The 23,579-nt window shown below is 34.4% G+C and overlaps 1 protein-coding gene and 1 long non-coding RNA gene across 8 annotated transcripts in view; one reads left to right on the top strand and one right to left on the bottom strand.

Moving 5' to 3' along the window:
- ROBO1 (roundabout guidance receptor 1) overlaps positions 1–23,579 on the bottom strand; it is a 1,125,490-nt gene that overhangs the window by 807,571 nt on the left and 294,340 nt on the right. The gene's annotated exons all lie outside the window — the stretch shown is intronic.
- On the top strand, positions 694–23,579 carry LOC119867036. The gene is made up of 4 exons (XR_005382101.1): positions 694–758; positions 4,724–4,811; positions 17,508–17,549; positions 23,229–23,579. It is a non-coding gene; the product is annotated as an uncharacterized LOC119867036 (long non-coding RNA).

Below are 23,579 nucleotides of genomic sequence, written 5' to 3'. Positions count from 1 at the left end.
CAACTATTTAAAGCTGGTTCACAATGAACATGACCTGGAACAGGTTGGATCCTCTGGCTTCACACCATCCTCAAGCAATCCAAAATGATCCATTAGTCATTCCTTTATTCATGCATTCAATAAATATTTGAATGTAAATATTCACAATGTATCAATAGTGTTCTTGGAACAGGAGATATAACAGTGTGTCAGAAAAAGTAGTAGTCCTGGCTCTTATGGAGCTTCCATTTGATTATCCTTTGGATTTTCATGAAAACATCCAAAAGTAGTGCTTCCCCACAGCACAGCCCCTGATGAAGGAATAACTCAGGGCAGTATATTTTTATTATGTCACTTCCTCTGAACATCTGGTGGGAACTTGATCTAAGGAAAACCAATCCAGTTTGGCCCACGATCTGTTTTGTGAAGATGTACTGGGTTGTTAGATTTTAACTATTACGAATATGAATGAAATACAAAGAGGCAATTGAGAGAGCAGAAACTAAGAGGAAACTAAGTAAAAAAGATTTTTTAGAGAGCAGAGGTCATGCTAGGAGGAAGTAGAAAGCCTAGAAAGCCAGGAAAGAATAAACTGTGAAACCAAGAAGAATAGAAGCTGGGAAACCAGCAGATGGAAAATTCCTGAGATACCTAGAACAATCCACCATTCTAGAGTGAGGCTCCACATGATCTAATTTTAAAACATTCCATACACTTCCTGAAAAGTAGACATCATACTATTTCTCCTTTTCCTGAAGAGTATCCTTGGGAAGCCATGGGTATGTGTCCTTATAATAAACTCTGATTCTTGGTGTTACCTTGGGTTGGATTTCTTCATCTTGAAACAAATAGCTTAGATTAAACAAAGGGCATATCTGCTAAAGATGCATATAATTATTCCCTTCCATTTTGACTATGCACCCCTCCACACTGTATTCATTCACTAAGATGTACATTTATACTGGATCACATGGAGAACAAAGTCCTGGAAAAAAAATTGTTAGAAAATGCTTCCTTGATAATACAGTATCTATTTTAATTATAATTTATTTCAATTGGTCCTATTCAAGAGGCTACCATAACTGCTTTATAAATAAATGGTGTTCAAGTGACACAAAGAACAAAATGCCTAAACATCCTTGATCTATGGAAACCAGGGGAGATATTGACATGTTATGATAGTTCAGGTTTCAGCCTGATTTAGGATTCTTTTCAACTTGTTTCACAACAGTACCACGTAGCAGAAATAAAGGTGGAGAAGACCACTGGCTGGTTAGATTCCAGATTTCCCCTAATTAGCATGAGACACAAAAAAATCCAAGACAGATATAAAGTTTTATGTTGATAATTCTACATAAAGCACAGACTTGAAATCTCCTGAAAAAGTCAAGACCATGTCTCAAAAAAGCAGAGAATAAGAGCAGTGTGGGACACACAGACATCCAGAAAACACACACACACACACACACACACACACACACACACACACACAGACTCACAGAGAAGAGGTTCTAAAATTTGGGTGCTATAGACCAGACCAGAATCCTAGAGATCATTTCCCTAGTCTCAAATCTGTATAAACAGGAAATTAGAAATAAAAACCTGGATTCTGCATTATCTTGCTTGTTGTTGGTGCCCTGTTTTGTGCTCTGGTAACTGCATATGTTTTGGTTGCATGCCATTACTGTTGCATCAGCCATTCTCAGTTTTTTTAAATCTTCACAAAGATTTGGAAATCATTTGAGTTTTGACAGAAATCTAGGCAGAGTGCCCCCTACTTGTCTACATATACTTAGCACCCAGAATGAACTGATGAGCTAAGTAGCTGCCACAGTTGATTAATTCAAGGCTAGATATACTATTGTTATATAAACACATATTGGACCTTAAACTCTGAATTTTTGTTAAAACACAGTAAGGGTGAAAATAGACTTGCATCAACACCTGATGAAAATATTCAAGTAGGAGAGAAGAGGCAATGCCTTTTTATATTTGTGACTTAACACATAATGTATGTAAGACACATTAATCTCAGGTCCTTATAGATACCAACATGAGTGTCACTTTATTTCCTCTTTTTTCATATATTTTTATCATGCCTGTCTCCAAAGATGCTATTACAGCCAGGTCTGCCAGAAACAGCTTCATTGTTTTTCTCTTTGCATTCAACTAAATTACAAGAAAATCATCTAATGCAGTTTGAGAAAAAAAAATTATTTAATACATATACTGTCAAAAAATAGGCCCTAACCAATTTCCAAACTCATTAACTAATATGTGAAAACAAATAATTCTGGGCAACACGAGGTTGCCAAACTTATTAGTATCCGTCAATTGTTGTGAGCAGTTTTACGTAATCTGCAAATAAAAGTATAAAGTTTATTTTAGTTGTTCCATTAAATTCTACTCCTGCATTTAATAAAAATATGTCATGTTCTATTTCTTTCTCAGATTAAATAGAATTTTCTTTGTGTTTTGGAGTCTGACTCTTTTAACCACTGTTCTTATTCTCCAAGATTGAAGTTATTTTTCTTTCTGATTATAAATTTAGGTCTTTTATATTCAATCCAAACTTCACATCAGCTTGCAGAGAATAGCTCCTGCTTGAATAGGGACTGTGTAAACACAGAAAAAATAGGGCAACTTGTACACATGAATGGCTATTGTACACAGTTACTAATGGTATTTTCTCGAGTCCTTGGATGGTAACTTTTCAGTTTATGTTCTGCTTGAGATGCCTTTCAACACTCTCCATTAAAAAATATCATTTTTAGAATTCTTCTATTTTTCTTTAAGGTGGCCCACTCTGCATTACCCCTCATGTCTATTTTACCAGTAAATGGAGAGACAACAGAACGCTGTGCTTTAGGGCAGGCAATCCCACAGGCACACTCTCCAGTTTGACTATCAGTCTACCCCTTGTAGGCTGAGATGACTTGGGCAAGTTACTTGACATTTTTTTTGGCTTTCAATTTCATATTTTATAAACTATTTATAGATAAAGATGATAATAGTATCTACTCCATGTATCTCTAATGATGAAAGCATTAACAATATACAAAATGCTTAGCATAGTGCCCTCCTCTTCCGGCTGCCCTGCCCAACAGTCTGAGCTGGGTGGAGGGGGGAGGGTGCGCCAACCACCGGGTGGGGGGGTGGGGGCAAGGGTGCAGCTGGAGAGGATGAACAGACCGCTCATGCCAACCAGCCTCAGCTCCCTGATCTAGCTGTTGCCGCTAGACATCTTCAAATCCCAGGCAGCCAGCTGGAAGATGACCCCAGGTGCCCACAAGTATGAACACAGCGAGCTGACTTGGCCTCCAGATCAGGCTTTCTCACCAGCAGCTGCCTTTTGTCATCTACCTCCCAGCTTGGCAGCAGAGTCTTTGCCTCTCCCAGAGACATTTTGCCTTCCAGACCTTTAACAGCCCCCAAGATGTTTTCCACTGCACTGAAATCCTGCCCTGGACATTTTCTGTCCCCTATTCAGGGGCTGGGACAGACACCAAAAGACCTGCCCCCACAGCCCCACTGGCCTCTGTCCCATTAACCTCCTACCTGGGCCAGGCAGAGATGGGCAACTCCTAACAGTCACTATCCTGGGCAATCACTAGTGCAATAGCTAGCTTCGTGCCTCGGTGTCCCTATCTGGAAAACAGGTATTCATAGCCATTGATGGGATGCTTTGGCATGTCAAGAGGCAGAGGCAGAGCCACAAATCACACCAGAAACTGTTTTTATACATTTTGTACAAGGACCACTTTGGAAGCAAGCATATTTCCAGTTGGTTTCAATAAGTGGCAGTACTGTATCACGTTACACTAGTTCAGGGAGAGAACTTTCTAATAAACCTTTTCTAACACACACACACACACACACACACACGCTACAGACTAGTAGAACATATTTACAAATCATATATATGACAAAAGAGCTGTATCCAAAATATATAAGGAGCTTTCAAACCCAACAATAAAAAAACAATAAAAAAACAAGCAAAACACAAGAGCAGATATTTCACTGGCAATAAGCACCTGACGAGACATTCAATGCCATTAACTCTTAGATAAATGCATACTGAAACCATGATAAGATATCACTACACTACACATCTATCAGAAGACCATAATGAATAATATAACCTTGAGTGTTGGTGATGATGTGGAGCAATTGAAAGTCTTTACATTGTTGGTGAGAATGAAGACCTTGAGAACAGTGTTGCTGTTTGGCATTAGATAGTTTCTCAGTTAAACATGTACATACTCTTTGCCTCAGCAACCCCACTCCTATATTCACATAAAACCTGTGCACAAATATTTGTTTGTGCAGCTCTGTTAATAACTGCCAGACTATAAACAACCCAATCTCATTTAATTAGTAAACAGATAAGCAAACAATAGTATAGCTATACAACAGAATACTCTGCCAGCATTTAAAAGAAACAATCTATAAATGCAAAGACTTAGATGAATCTCAAACACATTGTATTGAGTGAAATAAGGTTCCATATTGTGTGATTCCAGTTATAGAGTATTCTTGAAAGATGAATTATAAGGATTGAAGAACAAATCAATGGTTACTAGAGATTGTGGAGGGGAGAGGGTAACTATAAAAGAATAGCACAAAAGAGTTTTTTGACGTATACTTATTGTGTTGGTGGTTACATGAATCTACATATGTATTAAAATTCATTGAACTACACAAGCCCCAAATTTCCTAAACAGGTTTTTTTTTTCCCCCCCAGGGTCAAGGTATATGCATGCATATATTTAAGACTTTTGAAGCATGGGCCCATATTGACTTTGAGAAGAGGTGAGATAAGGCATATTCCGGTAAGCAGCACCTTACAGTGCCTGCGCTCCTATACCCTCAGAAATATTTACAGAGTATTCAGTTAGCACAGTGCCTGTTGCAAGAGGGGTGCTGAATTGGTGCTCAGTAAAATTGCTGTTTTTACTGATATTGTTGTCAATTTTTTTAAAAGATTTTATTTATTCATGAGAGACAGAGATTGAGAGAGAGGCAGAGACACGGGCACAGGGAGAAGCAGGCTCCCGATCCCACAGCCAAGGAAGACGCTCAACCGCTGAGCCACCCAGCTGTCTGATTTCTGATACAACTTTGAAATTGATAATATTATTCTAATTTTTAAGGATTAAACATGTTCTAAAATTTTGTGAAACAAATAAAAATGAATACAATTTAAATGAGTAAACTCATTAAGGTACTATGGATCATAAAACTAAGAAAAATGATTTTTCAGAACATTTGATCACTAAACTATATGGAATATATGATTTGTAAATTTTCAGAAACTTATTAAATAAAAAAACTAGTAATAATTTTATTCTGCTAATTCATACTTAATTTTTGACATTTTTATTATAATTTAATTCTAAAAATTTTTAAGAATGCAGACAACCTACACCAACAAGTAAGAAAACAAACATGCAAAATCTTTGAAGTTCTAAATGCCTAGAGCACCTTTAAGGATTTAAATTTATATAAATTTCATTTTATAGAAAATTGTGTTTCTCCCAATTGATGAAATCCCTAAGAAATCAAGGTTTGGGTCACTCTACCATGTAGAAAATTGCAGATAACTGAGTGCTAGGAGAAGGCGTACAACAGTTGTACAAATGGATTATAATTTTGTGACCAGTCGCAGAAATGAGAGGAGAAAGATTTCCATATTATTTTCATTTCATTGTTTTGTATGTATTTGTATATATTAACCAATTTCCAACTTTCCTCTTCTCCCTGTTCCCTACATTTTTAAAGATTTTATAGGATGGGAAATTGAGATTGCAACTAAACTGTAAGAGCCTGAATACAGCTCCAGAGGTTTATTCAGTTACTGACGGGATTTTGAGGTCTCCAGTTTTGGGAAGAGAAAGAAACATGGATATATGCTATAATTACATTATTTAAGATTAGATCAAATTGTTATCATTTCTATTTGGAAGTTTAGTCATCTGCAGAAGAATGTAAATAGCTGAAGGTATGGACTGTAGAAGTTGCTGAGTTAGTTCTCTCAACTACCATACCAACTTGCTTATACAGATGTTCCTCGACTTATGGTGGAGTTACATTCTAATAAAACCACTGTAAGTTGAAAATGCACTTATTACATGTAACCTACTGAAGATTACAGCTTAACCTTGCCTATCTTAAATGTGCTCTGAAAACTCACATTAGACTACGGTTGGGCAAAATCATCCAGCACAAAAGCCTACTTTATACTACACGGCTGAATATCTCATGTAATTTATTAAATACCGTACTGACTGAGAGCTGTAGCTCACTGCCACTGCCCAGCATCACAAGAGAGAATTGCTAGCCTGGGAAAAGGTCAAAATTCAAAATTCGAAATCTAATTTCTACCAAGTGCATAGTGCTTTTGTAGCATCCTGAGCCGAAAGATTGTAAGTCAGAGCATCATAAGTGGGGGACCGTCTGTAGTTAAACATGTTGTAAAGTTAGCATCTACATTCCCAGATTTCCTTGCGGCGAGGGTTCTAGATATCAGTAGAGATCCCTCATGTAGATGTGCTTGCATGACCTTCAAAAGGCAAGAGAAGGTGGCAGGCATTTGCTGCTCTCTGTGCTACAGGTGTCCATCTAGGCACCAGCAACTTGGCATGAGAGCCCACTGTGGTGGAGGCAGCAGTACTGGATTCTTAATCTCCTATCACAGCGACAGAGGTGATCTGTGTTCCAATCCTGCAGGTGCTCCCTCATTATCAAGGCCCCAGCTCTTCCAGCAAGTTTGTAGAGCACTCTATTCCATTAGTTAAATTTTTTTCTTTTTGAAAGAATATCAGTATTTTCTGTTTTCTGCATTGATCCCTGACTATGATACCACAGTAACGGAGACTTCTGTTTTAAAAGAAGAATTAAAGGTGAGAATTCAAGAGATTCAGAAGACAAAACATGGTACAGAAAAAGGAGTACAAAGCATTTACTGGGTAATATAATGAGGATTACATCACATATGCATTTATTTGCACAAGTATTTCTTCTTTTTTTAAAACCACTTTATTGAGGTATGACTGATATATATATATATAATGGTGTACATTTAATGTGTACAACTTAGTGAGTTTGAAGATAAGTATACACCTATGAAACTATCATCACATCTGTGCCGTAAACAGATCCAACACCTCTGAAAGCTCTGACTCTATTTTTTTATTATTTTCATGCGTGCGTGTGTGTGTGTGTGTGTGTGAAACAGAGAGAGAGAGAGAGAGAGAAGAACACTTAACATAATTTTTTTAAGGTTTTATTTATTTATTCATGAGAGACACACAGAGAGAGGCAGAGACACAGGCAGAAGGAGAAGCAGGCTCCATGGTGGGGGAGCCTGATATGGGACTCGATCCTTGGACCCCAGGATCCTGAGTTGAGTCCAAAGGCAGACACTCAACCACTGAGCCACCCAGGCGCCCCCTGTGTAGGAAATTTTTAACTATACAGTGTGGTATTGTTAACTCAAAGCACTACACTATACAGTAGATCTTTAGAACTTACTCATCTTGTATAATTGAAATTTTATACCTAAACATTTCTTCTTCTAATTAGCCTAAATGTTTAAAAATTTTTAAAGATTTTATTTATTTATTCATGAGAAACAGAGAGAAAGAAAGAGAGAGAGAGAGGCAGAGACACAGGCAGAGGGAGAAGCAGCCTCCATGCAGGGAGCTGATGTGGGACTTGATCCCAGGTCTCCAGGATCACACCCTGGGCCGAAGGCAGGCACTCAACCGCTAAGCCACCCAGAGATCCCCTAAATATTTAATTTTTAAGGAAATATAGAAAGTAACAAATCATATAATGAGAGTAAAATACTATGCAGACATCTTATACACCAAAATACTTTGCAGAAAGACGCACTTCAAATTTTTACAACAAATAGTGAACAGAAAATGTCTGAATTCTCCATGACTGAGTTCCAACATTACCTGTTCAAGCATGACACATCACAAATTCTGACAGTTTATAGCTGAAGCCAGAATGTGCTACACCATTACAGAATTACTCACTTTCTAAGCTTGCACTATTTGGGACTAAGAACAAAGTAAATAGAAAAGGTGCCACTTTTGAATAACACATTTTGATTTTTTTTAAAAATGTGTGCGATGATAATTTAATTATGGCATCGGTAAAGAAAGTTTACACTTCATACACCAGTAAATGTTAATAATTGTGCTTGCTAATATCCCTAGTTAGAATGTAAGTTTAGTGTGACACGATTTATTCTTCAAATAAGTAGCAAAATAAAAATATCAGTGATAAAGTATTCAAAATGGTAAGTGAACATCTTAAAATATATGAAATATTATGGAAGTGCAGTAAATTAGATAACTGATAGAAAGGAAATCTGATATTCATATAAACATATTTTTTCCTCACAGAAAATCTTGCGTATAAAAAGTTCATCCATCTGAATTACTCATTAAATGATAACATCACAATAGTTAATCTAATGCAATCCAGGCCACTGAACTCATTTCTGTTTTGAATCTGATAGGAAGAAAGGGGACCAGAAAACTCTCTGGTAATTCACACCAAAGTGCATTGTTAGAGGAAGAATTTTTTCAAGAATTTATGAGCAAGTAACTTTGAAAACAATTTTTGGAGGATAGTTGTTGGCTTTAGAAGAAAGACTCATTTTGATATTTTCCAGAAGCACAATAAAATAAATTACAAATTTGCAATGCCCAGGTGAAATTATATCAACAAGTATAAACAAAGTTTATGGAGTCAAAGTAAAAATTCAGTTTTGAAAAAAATCAGGGTAAAAATAGTTCATCAACTATAAATACAAAATAAATTTACTGAATCTTAAAAGGTTATCAAGAGTAGTGGCTTCTCTGGCAATATTTGATATGGAAAAAACTGGATTGAATTTGAAGTCCTTTCACATTATCACCAGATATTTCAATTCAAATTTCAAATTTTAATTTCAATGTTGCATTTGTCAAGAAGAAAATGAAGGCATTCTTAAGCTTAAAAAGTAATCACACATTAAATTTCATTTACGGAGACCAAATTACCTGAATTCTTATTAAAAGTAAGAAAGTGGGGCACCTGGGTGGCTCAGTGGTTGAGCGTCTGCCTTTGGCTCAGGTCGTGATCCTGGGGTCCCAGGATGGAGTCCCATATCTGACTTCCTGCATGGAACCTGCTTCTCCCTCTGCTTATGTATCTCTGTGTCTCTCATGAATAAATAAATTAAATCTTGAAAAAAAAATAAAAGTAAGACAGTTCTTTTTGCTAAATAAAAAAGAAGTGGTAGAAGAAAAAAAGAAGTGATAGTATTTTCTTGACATTTGCTACCATTTACTCATTTGTTCAGTTTGTCCAGTGACTATGATGACTTTGAAAGTTCATTGTCAAAAACTCTGTATCTAAAATGTAGTAACTATTTCAAAGACACAAAACATATTAAATATTATAGTTATAAAACCAAGTTGATTTTTCATTGAAATGAAAATATTCTATTTGCATAGTTTTATAATTTCAATATTAAAATTTCTGTTTCACATTTTATATTAATAGTATCAAGAAAACATAGCATTCTGTTTTTCAGCAAACTGTATATAGATACTCCAAATTCTCTCCAATTTGTTCTTGATTGCCATATAAATATTTCTATGTGTTCTATGTGAAATGGGTTGAAGTATTTTGGCCCAAAGTATAGGGAACAAACTTGAGGACACTGAATCACTCAGAGGGACTTCACATCCAGGTGGAGGATAATAGGTTAAATTGTTTAAATTAATTAGTTAACTAATTGTTTAATAGGTTTCTACCATGAAAAGTAGTATTTCACATCTTTGGTGCATAGTTCTAATCTTGCTACACTTAAAAAATATATTAGGAGATAACAAAGACAACAATGAAAAAAAACCATGGTTAACTATTTTGAACTACTTCATTCTACTGCAAAGAAGTATCTGGTGCTTCTTAAACATCTTCATGAACTACAATCATAGACCATGATTGTAACATCAAACAGAGAATGAACTTGTCTTAAGATCTCCCCCCAAATTACATGACCCTCCCACAAAGTTCTGATTATTGTCATACTGGTTACTGAACCCATACCTTCTTTTTCTCCTTAATCAATGCTAAAATAATTCTCTTTGCCCAAGGGTCACTAATGACATACTGGTTGATTAAATATTACCAACACATGTATAATTTATGTAGGCTCTATATTATCATGGGCTTTCAAACACTGGAAAGCTCTTTCCTTGCTATTGAGTCCAAAATTGTTTCCTAAGAGTTAATATAATCTAAAATGAAAGTTAAGTATAGTAACTTTAAAGAAAAATTTTGTTTTTTAAATTGTTTTGAATTATATTTACTTCTACATACAGTTTTTCCACTACAAATCTCAAGTGCCTCCTATTAATTTTCAGCCTACCAGAATGGCAAGCATACTCTTCTTCAAGTTAATTCTTCTTTTACCTAGGTAGCAAAGAGTAGTTTTCAGAGTACTTGAGGTAGAATCCAATGTAGGAATGACCATATTCTGTACAAGATTAGTCACCAGCCATACTACTGCGTTTCTAGAAGTAACAACCTAGATTTGGGTTCTGTAAAATATCGGTCCAATTAAATAAGAAATGCACTTGGGACATTTCTTATAAAATTCTGTCCCTCTGACATTGTGGGTATCCTCTCAATGTGAGCAAACTTCCTATGAAATGGGTACAAGGGCTGCCCTTCCTTCGATAGCTCCTAAGTAGGCCAAGAGCAGAGTGAATGTAAGATTAATTGAGCCCTCCCTAAAATAACTTCTCTCTTGAGCTTATTTCTTTAAAGGGAGGAAATTCCTCCTTTAGATATGTCTTTTAGAAAGCTTATTAATCCTAAAGTTTGAAGCCTAAAGAAAGGAAGAAACTACCATGAGAATTGGAACCACTCATGAAGAATTCAAACCACTGTGGCAATAAAACCCTGTGCAAAGGGTAATGCTTCTATTTACCAAGAAAGCATACTGGGCCTTTGTAAAGAAAGGATAGGAACTCCTCAGGGAGGGAAAAAGGCAACTTAGATTTTAATCCTATAAATCATGGTTCATTTGAACTAAATAATATGTGTTAATGAATAAAAAATGATTTCTTAAACTAATTAAATGAAACCAAACAAATTGCTTATGATTAGTTTGAATTTCAAAACTCATTTTTTTCCACAGTAATGTTTAGATTTCTACAGTGATGGACAAAACCTTTTATTTTTAGTCTACCAATCTGTACTACATTTGATTTACATTTTTGGTGAACGTTACAATTCTATATTAAAAATTATAATTTCTCTTTACCAAGGACTTTTATTTTCGATCTTCTTCCAACACTGATAGCAACAGTATCTTCCATCTTCCATTTCAAAGTATTTATATTCAATGTTTATTCCCAAAGAAATAGAAGACTTAGGCGACTCCCTGTTATTTATTTATTGTGCTTTGATCTACAGGTTGTCATGTAAACTAAGCAGCACATTTCTTTCTCACTTACATATGGGCTTGCTGACTGACAGAGCTCTCAGATTTCTTTGTGGCTAAGGAAAGTTATTTTTGATACAGTGTGAGATATTTTAAAAGAATGTTTGAAGTGTTAAAGCAGATATCTGGGCCAACAAAAATGAAGATCATGTTCTTAATTTTGATCATTCCAAAAACTTAAGGCTGAGCTTTTCAGTATCAAAAGAAGCATTGTGAAAAGTGAATGTGGTTATAAAAAGATGCATGCAGCATTTTGGGTTCTAAAAATTAGCTTTAGAAATTAGAACATTATCTTATGCCCTTAATGTCATTTTTAGAGTGTTTATTTTTTTCCTCTCAAATCATGCATATGGTTTCACCTCTTCTGTCCTGTACCCTGTTTTCCCGATCAGGTAAATCTCTGAGTTTTCTCTTTCTGGATTCTAAATTGTGACTTAGTGTAAAGACAATAACAACAACTAATTTTGTGCATTTAAGACCTGCATTATAATGGTTCATCTACATGTCATCATTCACCTTTAAATCATAATACTGGCACAGACAATCCCTTTCCCATTAGTGACTGCTAACAGAAGTCAAGGTGAGGTCAGAGTACAGAGAATCAAAGAGACAGATCTGCTTTATAAATAATACAGAAAAAAAGGTCATCAGCTTTTTTCAACCTTACCAGCAGAGTAGAACCAAATGAAAGAGATGGAGATAAGTGATAAACCAGGGATCAATGACCATTAATACTGCCCAAGTTATGTGAACAGCAAGCTTGTCTGCATATGTAGCAAATTCTGGTCTGTCCTTCCTTCCTTCCTTCCTTCCTTCCTTCTTTTCTTCCTTGCTCCCTCACTCTCCTCCCCTTATGTCCCCTTCCCTTCCCTCCCTCTGTTTCTGCTGAATATAGACATAACATGACCCAGCAAATTTACTCCCTTGAGAAATTTACACATATGTTAAGGGAAGTATATTTGCAAGAATGTTCATAGAAATTGTATCGGTCCTAGCCAAATCCTGAAAACTATACAAATGGTTACCAACAGTAAAATGTGTAAATTGTGATACATTCATACAATGGGATAATATACACAAAACCATGGGCAACTGTTATACACATATTGTTGAATGAAATGAGCCAAAAACAAAAAAAAAGGTACATCCCTTTCTTCAGAACTGAGAAACAGCAAAATGCATCTACAGTGATAGATGTTAGGATAGTGGTTTTGTTTAGAGGGGGACAGAAGTTACAGTGGGGCATGAGAGGCACTTCTGGGGAACTGATAATGCTCTACTTATTGAACACAGAAAATAATGTGTTTTACTGTGCAAAAATTCATTAAGTTGCACATCTGGGGTTTATCTACTTTCCTATGTATACTATAAATCAATCCTATGTATATTATACACACAGAAAATTTGGATAATAAAGAAATACAAAAAGGAAAAAAATGAAAACCTCATAAATATAATTACTATTAACATTCTGGTTTTTTTTTTTCTTCTGGTCTTTGAAATAAAATAAATGTTAATATGCACAGACATAAATTGGGCTATTCTTCTCCTCACTGTTTATTTCACTTAATGTTGTATAAAATATTTACACTTTTAAGTAAAATATTTAATATTCCATCAGGTCAATGTATCATAACTTAAATGTCTGCATTTTTATTATTTCCTTCAGATTATTGGAAGAATAATTTATGAATCAAAGACATGTACAGTTACAAGAGTCTTGATCTTTTAAGATTTTTGATATTGCCAACCAAAATGTCTACTTCGATTTCTATTAACACTAACATCATGGCATATTAGTAAAAAAAAAGTAGTAAAAGAAGGTGTTTTTTTCCCTCAATGCACTTTTACAAATCTAAATGTACAATATTATGATGTTCCTTAAATCAAGTATGGATGAGAAAATAAGGGCAGCCCGGGTGGCTCAGCGGTTTAGTGCCACCTTCAGCCCTGGGCCTATCCTGGAGACCTGGGATCAAGTCCCACACGTCAGGCTCCCTGCATGGAGCCTGCTTCTCCCTCTGCCTGTGTCTCTGCCTCTCTCTCTCTCTCTGTGTCTCTCATGAATAAATAAATAAAATCTTTAAAAAAAGAAAAGAAGTGTACCAAGAAAATAAAAAATTGGAATATTTATATTTTAAAATATTCTTATTTTATAGAATAAAACATTCTGACATATGATCTTTGGTAATTATAAGTACAGATGCACCCTGTACATCTGGTGTAAATTGCTTTGTGTGAATTCTTAAGTACTCACATAGAAACCAGGGAATGGAATTCAATCGTTTATTTCCCATTTTATAGACAGGAGTGGTAACAAATTGTTCATTTCTCCAAAATTATCATCATGTGTTCAATATACTGTGTCGATCAGAATCCTTAATTTTCATTTAAATCAAAATAAAATATTTGGCTATATAAAACCATTTTAAACCAATTAGATCAAGATTATTTTTTCTTTCCTTCCACAAGCAAGAGTTGGCTGCAGAGTGGGCTACCCGAATAATCAGTAGCTCAAACTAATTCACAGATCTTGCAAATTCCAATGATGTGTGCCAGGTCTTTGCTAATACTCCAAATGGCTATGAAATCATTCACTTTAAGCATTGATTCGTTTGCCTCATTAAATCACTGCAGTTTCTGGGAGCTTAGAAATGTGGAGGGCCACCAGGATAGCCAGGCTTCCAGTAGACTAAACTGAAAGACAGAGGGTATTCTAGATGCGTTAAGGTAAATGAGAAAATCTGTCCAATATTCTACATCTTCACCATCAGGATCTTAATGTTTAGATAAGAGAATGAAAAAAATTAATTTTGTGTTTTTTTTAGATACTTGGGAAACAATTTAAATAGGCTTAGGTTAGGCTTCATAAATATTAATTACTTCTAAGTATGGAACTTAATATAACTTCAAAGAATATCTCTAAAACACTTATATAAAAATATGATTCTGTTATACAAAGTGAAGACAGGCAGATCTGTTACCACAGAACATGACAATTGGTAATTAGCTTAAGTCAACAAGATCCTAGATTTAGGGGAAAATGCTTCAGAGGCAAGGCAGCCTTTTATGGACAATCTATTTTTGGTATAAGATTCACATTTCTTCTTCATCTCAAGAAAAAGTAATTCAAATATCTGATGGAAATGAATTTACTAGAAAGCATTATTAACTAAATTTATTTTTATGCTTGCCTACATTCTTTTTAATGTAGTAAGTAAATTGAGAGGCCATTTGGTTTTTGTCTTTGTTTTCTAAATCAACAATTATTTGACAGAAGAGGAGGTTCCCTCCCCAACTGGTACATTGCAGAGAGCTAGTGAAATAACAACAGAAACAAACCTAAAACTACAATATAAATAACATCTACAATTAATAAGCTATATATGTGAATATAGTTTCCAAAACCTCTCTTCTCTTTTAAACAGTCCATTATTTTCAGATTTTAATGTAAATCTATGAATTCTAAAACTTAGTGAAAAGTGCCAGTTCTGCAAATATTTATTGAGTAGCTACTATTTTCATTCCTAGCTGAAAAGACAGCATTATGCAAATTTTAATTCAAGAGCTAAAATGAAGATTAGAGAGAAAAAGAGGGAGGGAACAAAAGTTGTGGGAATAACTGGAAAAGGGGGACAATATTTTGTTAGAAGAAAGATCTAGGAAGACACTTCATGAAATGTAACATTTGGGCCAGACTTAGAAAGATAGTTAGGATTCCAACATATGGAGCTGGAAGACAGAGGGTATTTCAGACACAGGAAGAGTGAGTTGGGAAATTTGTTCAATACTCTATTTCTGTACCACCAGGGTCTTAACTCTGAACTCCATCTCACATTGTGTGAGAGTGATCTTTCGAGGAGACAAAGAACATCAAGTCACACTTCCTAGTGGCTGAAAGTACAATAACAACCCTTTAGTAAGTCATGAAAATGTTTATTATCAATTTGACTCAGTTTCTCTCTTAGCCCCATCTCCAATTACTAGCTCTTCCTCTCCCCCACCACACTTATCCTAGACACACCAAACTACTGGTAGTTTCCCAGAGACGCCATATTGTGGCATAGCCTTCATCTTTGTTCTGCAAAGACTCTTTGCTCATTACTTACATCCCTGATTTTTACACATCTTTCACAATTAGCTTGACTAAAACTACAAATGCTAGGAAGCCATAACTAAAGTAAAGATAAAGGTAACTAAAGATAAACTAAAGTAAGATGAAAATTGCTCATCAGCTTTATGTAGCTGCCCCATGAGGACTAGAATAGTCCTTGTCCTCAGATAAGTTCTGTTTATATTTCACCCTAAACACACTTTTTAGCTCTAATGACAAATGTATTTTCTGCTTGTTTTGTTCCTCCCCAGGTCCCTAGCTACTGGCCGACTTGAATCTTCTTCATTTAGAACCTAATACAAAATAGGAATTCATTTGTTTTGGTTGACGTTAAATTAGACTGAATTGAGCAAAGAAATGGAGATGAGAGAGTGCAGACATTGGGGATTAAGAATTGATTCTCTTTGGTTGAGGTATAGAAGAATAAAGAGCCGTAAGAATGGTCAAGAAAATGGTTGATGGACATAGTGGTCTGATGTGGAGGGCTGTGGATGCCATCACAGGAAATTGGATCTCTATTCTATTTTCATGGGCATTCTGGCAAATGTTTTCAACAGATGACCGACCCAATTTATACTTTAAAATCTTAAATAGGGAACATTCATGTCAAATTAGAGTTTTATGCAGAGAACAACACATATTGCTTTTATTAACTAAAGTCATGCTTATATATATTTTGTCATCGTAACACATATATGCTATGTGGATGTCTCTTTAATTATGGTTGTTAGAGTCTCTCTAGTGTCTAGACACTCAGTAAGAGACGTTGAGATGGAGTTTCAAAAGAGTGTAAAACCTGTCAGAGTATAATATATTTATTAGTAACAGAAAATCTCAACCATTTTTTTAAAGGCAATTGTTAACAAAATGCTTGACGTAAAATGGCATTCAATGAGCCTTGACAATTTTAAGTGCAAACGGAACTCTAATTTATTAATCAATCAGTGAACTGTAGGTAACTGAACACTAGGCTGGCCACATTTTGTCTTTTTTCTCAGATATTTTGTGTGTGTTTATTTGTACCTGTATGATTTCAACTATCTTAGTGTTACCCTAAGGTAGCTCCATTACCATCTCTTATAATCAGGCCAGTTTAGAGTAAATAGCTTAGTATTATTTTTACAGCATCTTTTCGTGATTCTATTCTATGAGACAGTCTATGGAGCTGGAGTAGATCTGTTTTAAACATTTTCACAGCAAGAAAATAGACAATGAACATGTGAAAAATTCATCATTATTCTCCTTAGTCCTTCAAATGGCCACATCTTGAATTACTAGTCTCAGAAAAAAGCAATTGGTCATCCTAGATATAATGATATGACTCTGGAGCTCCTACATGTATAGTATGTCAAAAGGAAAAAAAAAAAAATGAATCTCATTTCCCAGAGTCTGCAGATTGCTAGTGTAAAGGAAGGTTAAAAGAAAACTAAAATGATTTCGAAGTAGTAATAGGTGGGGCACTCCAAAGGCATGAATATGTGCTCCAGAGATTACTTCATAATTTTTTTTTTGATTACTTCATAATTGACTGAACTTATAACCACAACATAAAATGATTTTGCATTTAACATAGTAATAGTTCTGTAAATTTATCTGCTGTAGGCATATCAGAATTTGATTTTATGAAGTAAGTTATGCTGATCACATAGTGGCTTCAGAGAAAATAAAAAGACCAATTTCTCCAAGAGGGGGGAAAAATGTAATTGAACTCCTTTTACATTATTCATTATTATAATCAACAAAAACACACAATATTGGCAATTCTTATAGAAGAATATAATCTCTCAGCTGCCTAATTCTTATTTTTGATTTTGCCCAGATGCAAAATATAAAGAAATAAATAATATTCATAGAGAATTGCCTGAATATATGTGGTCCATCCTTATTTTTATGTTCTAGGTGATGCCTTTGGATCAACTCAAACCATTAAGAGTAATTCAGGTACCATTTCTCAGTCTTCTCATAGATTTTCTTTCTTGGATTGCATTTTGCTTGATATTATCAACCAGTATTGAGTGGAGATATAAGAAAAGTAGTATATTATGTATCACTGCACTTACTATGGCGATAATATACATAACACCATCTCATATATTTCAGAGTATATTTAATGAAGATTTCTGGTGGAAATCTCAGGCTTTTTTTCTGGTTTCTATTTATCTCATATTCTTACAGAATAATATGACTAATCATATGTTCCTTCATATATGATACCTAAGAGAACAATTTCACCTACTCATTTTCAGACTTACAGAGTATAATTTGCACCCAAATCCTTTTTCTACAAAGTACATCCATGTCTCAGCTGCAGGGACTTGTGGCTACTCCCAACAGGGGCAGTAGTACCTTCTACAGAAAAGTGCTCCTTGAGAATTTGGGGAAGCACTTTTTGGTGATTAAATCATACAGAGACACTATTAGAATTTAATAGAAGGAAAGCAAGCAGGATAGTCCTGCTTAATAGTCCTGAACAATTAACCATTTCAGAAATCAGATTGCCAAAGACCACCAAGTTTTTGATATTTAAATCATTAATACAAAGCATTACTGTCAGTGTTTTAAGCTGTCACATTAATGACATTAGATTCATGAGCTTAAGGCAAGTATCTTATTACTAAATTAGATCTCATATATTTTGCTTGAGAATTTATATATTAAAGGGAGTACCTTTATCGTTATATATAATTTCCCTTAATTTCTTTTTCATATATTAATTATAGCACTGAAGTATATTTTAAATAATTTATGCAATTAGGTTATATTAACTATGAATTTCCTAAATATAATGAAAAGAATATTTTTCTTCACAAAATAGTAAACCTGGATTAGATACATTTGAGGAACACTAGTGTAAGAAACTCAAGAGTATAATACTAATATCTTTGTAAAACAGAAATATGTACACTTAAAAATTAGTTATGTACTAGAAATATATTATAAAATACCTGAAAGCCAAAAGAATCTATAAATAATAATAACAAAATAAATATTTGGATAGAATAATAGTTCAGCAATATGCTGAATTTTTTAAAAGCCACTTTCTTTTAAAGATTTATTTATTCACTTTAGGGGTAAAAGGGCAGAGAGAGAGAGAGAGAGAGAGAGAGTCTTAAGCAGATTCTATGCTGACACAGAGCCCCACCTGCAGGAGGGTTGGATTCCAAGACCTTGAGATCACAATATGAGCTGAAGCCAAGAATCAGCTTCTTAATAGACTGCACCACCCAGGTGCCCTCCCAAGAAATAATCTTTTAAAAAATATCTATGACATCAACAAAGATATTAGTAGCACCAATTACAATAATAATGAAAATTGATATGTATCTATATATTATTTTAAAAAAAGATATATATGCCCTTATGGATAAGATGAAAATGCTTTATAGAAATACATTAAAATACCTTAGGTAAATGGAGAAATATACAACACATTTTTTAAATAATAAATATTACAATGATATGAAATCTTGACAAACTGATCTAAGATTTAATACTGTATCATTGAAAATCCCATCAATGTTTTCCATTGAATTTGACACACTTGTTCTTAAATTTACATGGCCCCAAGGGCAATTATAAATATAACAAGAATTTACTTACTGAAAATAAAAACTTATTGCATCTTAGACGATGGTTTTGCTACTGAAATAGAAAAACTGACATATGGAATGGGATAGAGAATTTAGAAAAAATTAAGCATATATGGAATCTTAATATGTAATAGTGGACATTTCACGTCAGTGAAGGAAAAGATAGACTTCCCAGGAAATAATTGGCTGTCTGCATGAAAAAAACGGAGTCTCAAATCTGCATGAAGAAAGTGAAATGAAACACCAGTAAAAAAAATGGATTCCAACTGGATTAAGAATTTGAATATAAAGTTAAATGATAAAACTTTAGGAGAGCATATATAATATCTTTATCACCATGAGATAAAATGTTTTTTTTAAAGATCACACAAGTACAAATTATGTAGAAATAAACTGTTAACTTCAACTACATTAATAACTTCTCTTCATGAAGGACATCATAAAAAGAATGAAAAGTAAAATCACAAACCACAAGAAAATATTACAGGCAAATGATTAATATTGACACTATATAAAAACTGTAACCAATCTAAAATAAAATGACAAACAAAAGATTTTTTTTTAATAGGCAAAAGTCTTGAATGGACATTCAATTTAAAAAGACATCCAAAAAAATAAAAAAAAAAAAGACATCAAATGGCCTATAAACATATAAAGAGCAGTTAAGAAAATGCACATTTTTAAAACTATAACAGGATACCATTTCACAATTACCAAATTGACAAACATGTAAAAGCTAGTCAATATCAAATGTTTGCAAGGATAATGAAAAACTGACATTCTTATCCACTGCTGGTAAGAGTGTAAACTTAAAAAATCGCTATGGAAATATTTTGCATTACCTAAGAAATCTGAGCATTCATATGTCCTACAATCAAGCAATTTCACTCCTAGATTTATAACCCAAAGAAACCTTTAAACATGAGTACTAGGAGATAACTATGTTAAAAATCAAAAAAGTTTTGTTTAAATTTTGTTATTTTAAAATAATGGCAAATAAAATGTCCATGAATGGAAAGATGGATACATAAAAGTTATGTATAGGTAGTTGACTATTGCACGTTAATGACACAAATTTAATAATCCTGTTATGAATCAACACAAATATCAAAATAATGTGGAAACGAAGGAGTCATGAAAGAGTATATACACTGAGAGTCCATTTATGTTAAGTTTAACAACTGGCAAAGTAAACAAGTCATACACATTAGAGTAAGAAGGTGCCCGGGTGACTCTATTGGTTAAGCTGTGGACCATTGATTTTGGCTCAGATGATCATCTTGGGGTCCTGGGATCCAGCCCTGAGTCCGGTCCCATGCTCAGTGGCTAGTCTGTTGAAGAATTCTCTCTCTTTCCCTACCCCCCCCAACCCCTGATCATCTTCTCTCTCTCTCTAAAATAAATAATAAACATAAAAATAAAAAAAAAAGTCAGGAGAAAGATTAACACAAAGGGATGATTGTAATGGAAGGGGGTGAGTCAGAAAGATGTTATCCAAGAAGAATGGAGAAGGGGGTATCCTAAGTTATTGGTAATGACTGTTTTTGTTTTTTACCTCAGTAGTTGATACTTCAGCAGTGTCTGTTTTATTATTATCAGTTCTATTGTACACCATTTGCCTTATCCCAGTTACTTACACACATGTAAATGCCCATCTATAATCTAGTTTAATTTCAACCTTGGAATCCCATCATTTTTTTATTGATGTACAAAACATTGGGAAAGGTGGTTCCAGTGCATGCAGTCTCTTGGCTCCCAACACTTGGCCATGTAAAAATTGGTCTTGGGTAGGCTTGCAACACTGCCTCACTAATCATGAGCCCTTATAATCTGTGCTGGGCTTATCCTCTTGTGTGGGGATACCTTTACTTGTTTCAGGCTCAGTGGATGTTCTTTTGTCTCTGCTTGAAGCATGAGCATCATATGGCACCTGGTCAACCCCAGTATTATATCAGTCTTCCATGGGGAGTGCACGGGGTCACTCCACTGCAGCACAGGAATGCTGGGCATAGACAAACTGCCCCGCAACATTTGCTGGAAGAGACCCACTGGCCATGTTAGACCTAAGCACATTTTTTAAGGTTCATCTTGCTCTGCCTCTTCTTTATGTAAGTAAACATTGTTCCATCCAGTGCTCGACTCACTGTTTTCCTTGGTGACTGCAATACCAAGATGCAATGGGCAGGAGAGGTAGAGTCCTGTCCTGGGGTTGGTAACTGATATAAGTACCCTTCTTTTTTCAGAATGATAACTGCTGTACCATACTCTGCTCAACACCATATATATAGTTACACATGTCATATCCAAATTAACGTATACATAATCTATATATACTAACATATTCTGTATAATACATTTATGAATGTATTGAGCCGCATTATTTAATCCCAGAGTAAACTTTCATTTTATTTTTTTTTATTTTTTGAGATTTTTAAAAAGTTTATTCATAGACACAGAGAGAGAGAGAGGCAGAAAAACAGGCAGAGGGAGAAGCAGGCACCATGCAGAGAGCCTGACATGGGACTCGATCCAGGGTCTTCAGGATCACGCCCTAGGCTGCAGGCGAAGCTAAACCGCTGCACCACCGGGGATGCCAGTTAACCCCAGAGTAAACTCTTAAAGTGTTTATTTCAAGAAGTTACATTGATTACACCAAAAATAAATCAATGGTCTTGTTCATCCCTAGAAATTCATGAGTAGAATTATGTGCATAGATCATATTCCGCTTTCAATTTGGGTATCTTTTCCCAAACAATTTAGAAATTGTTTTAATCAATATTTTGGCTTTTTCCTCTGTTATTTACAAGGACATAAATATCCATCTTGCCTTTTTATTTTACCATTTGGATCTCTTATACTAAAGAAATCTTGAGTTAATGTAAGTAGTGAATTCAAAATTTACCTTCCTTTGGGTAACATCAAAAGCAAATTACCCAAATTCCTACAATTCTTTAAAATTTCATTTATTATAAATCAAATTATAAGTCCTGAACTGCAAATTATTTTTTTGTGAAATAAATGTGTGAAATTTTACTATGCAACATGACCTGCATAATATTTCAGTAAATTATTTGAATATAGTCACTTGAATTTGGCACTATATACATTATAGGCAATTTTTAGTGTTTTAAAATAATTCAGATCGTGATGCAATTACTGTTGCTTATAATAGATATGTACAAAACTTAATTAAAATATGATAAATGGAGGATTTTCCCCCATCTAGATGTCACATTATTTTTGGAGAACATCTGTTTATTTACAAATCACGGTGTATATTTTGTTCTTGATGTGCATGCTAATGATAATATTACAGTATGCCATAGTGAACTTCTACAAGATTTATGATGCTATAAACTACAAATTTTGGAGTATATCTGTATATTTTAGATGACATTCTATTCTCTTAATCTAGTCTTCTTGGCTTAAGAATATAAATGTAAATATTTTTAACTGTTCTATATATATATATTTTAAAGAAAATAAATTTTAAATCAACAAGAAAATATGTTTAACTGGGGGTGCCTGGGTGGCTAAATCAGTTAAGTGTCTGCCTTGGGCTCAGGTCATGATCCCAAAGTCCTGGGATCGAGCCTTGCATCGGGCTCCCTGCTCAGTGGGCTCTCTCTCACTACCTTTCTCTCAAATAAATAAATAAAATATTTAATAAAAAATAAGTTTAACTTGATAATAAACTTCATAATTTAATATATTACTGTAATAACTATAATATGACTTCATAGTGACAACATGAGTAGAGGGATATATTAATTAAAAGGTCCCCTGACTTACTCAGCAGGTCAAAGTGGAAGCATGTCCAAGGAAAGTCAAATGGCTACTTGTCATGTAAAATCCTGAAAACAGATCTATATATTAACTACCTAAGTATAAAAGAGAATAAAAATGCAAGTTAAATGAATACATGAGGAAAAGACTTTAATTTTAGTTAAATAGTGTAACATAGATGCAGATATAATGTTAAACAAACAAAATAAAATGAAATTCATGTGACCTTGGGTTTCATTTACAGAGAGAAATACTGTCTAGGACAGTAGTTGATGTATACAATTTAATATAAAGGTTGACAAAATGGACCTCTTCCAAAAAGAAAGACAAGTGATAAGATGAAACAATATTTTAAGATCATTAAGAGGCTCACGGAAGAAATGAGACTGTGTGACCTGTACGACAAAGCAACGTGACAGACACAAGAGAAGATTTCCAATTACGTAAAGTCCTACAGCTAAATGCTGCACTTGTTTTAAGTAGCTCCATGGGGTAAGTTCAACAGAAGAAAGTATTTTCTAACAAAACAAACTGCTTAAAAATGGAATAGATAATGCTGTCTACACCAAAGGATGTTCTGTCTGAACCAAATCAG

This window comes from Canis lupus, chromosome 31 (genome assembly GCF_011100685.1).
Source record: "Canis lupus familiaris isolate Mischka breed German Shepherd chromosome 31, alternate assembly UU_Cfam_GSD_1.0, whole genome shotgun sequence".
In the NCBI taxonomy this organism is placed as follows: Eukaryota; Metazoa; Chordata; class Mammalia; order Carnivora; family Canidae; genus Canis; species Canis lupus.
Note: the sequence above shows the minus strand (reverse complement) of the source record. Positions and strands in the feature narration are given on the sequence as shown.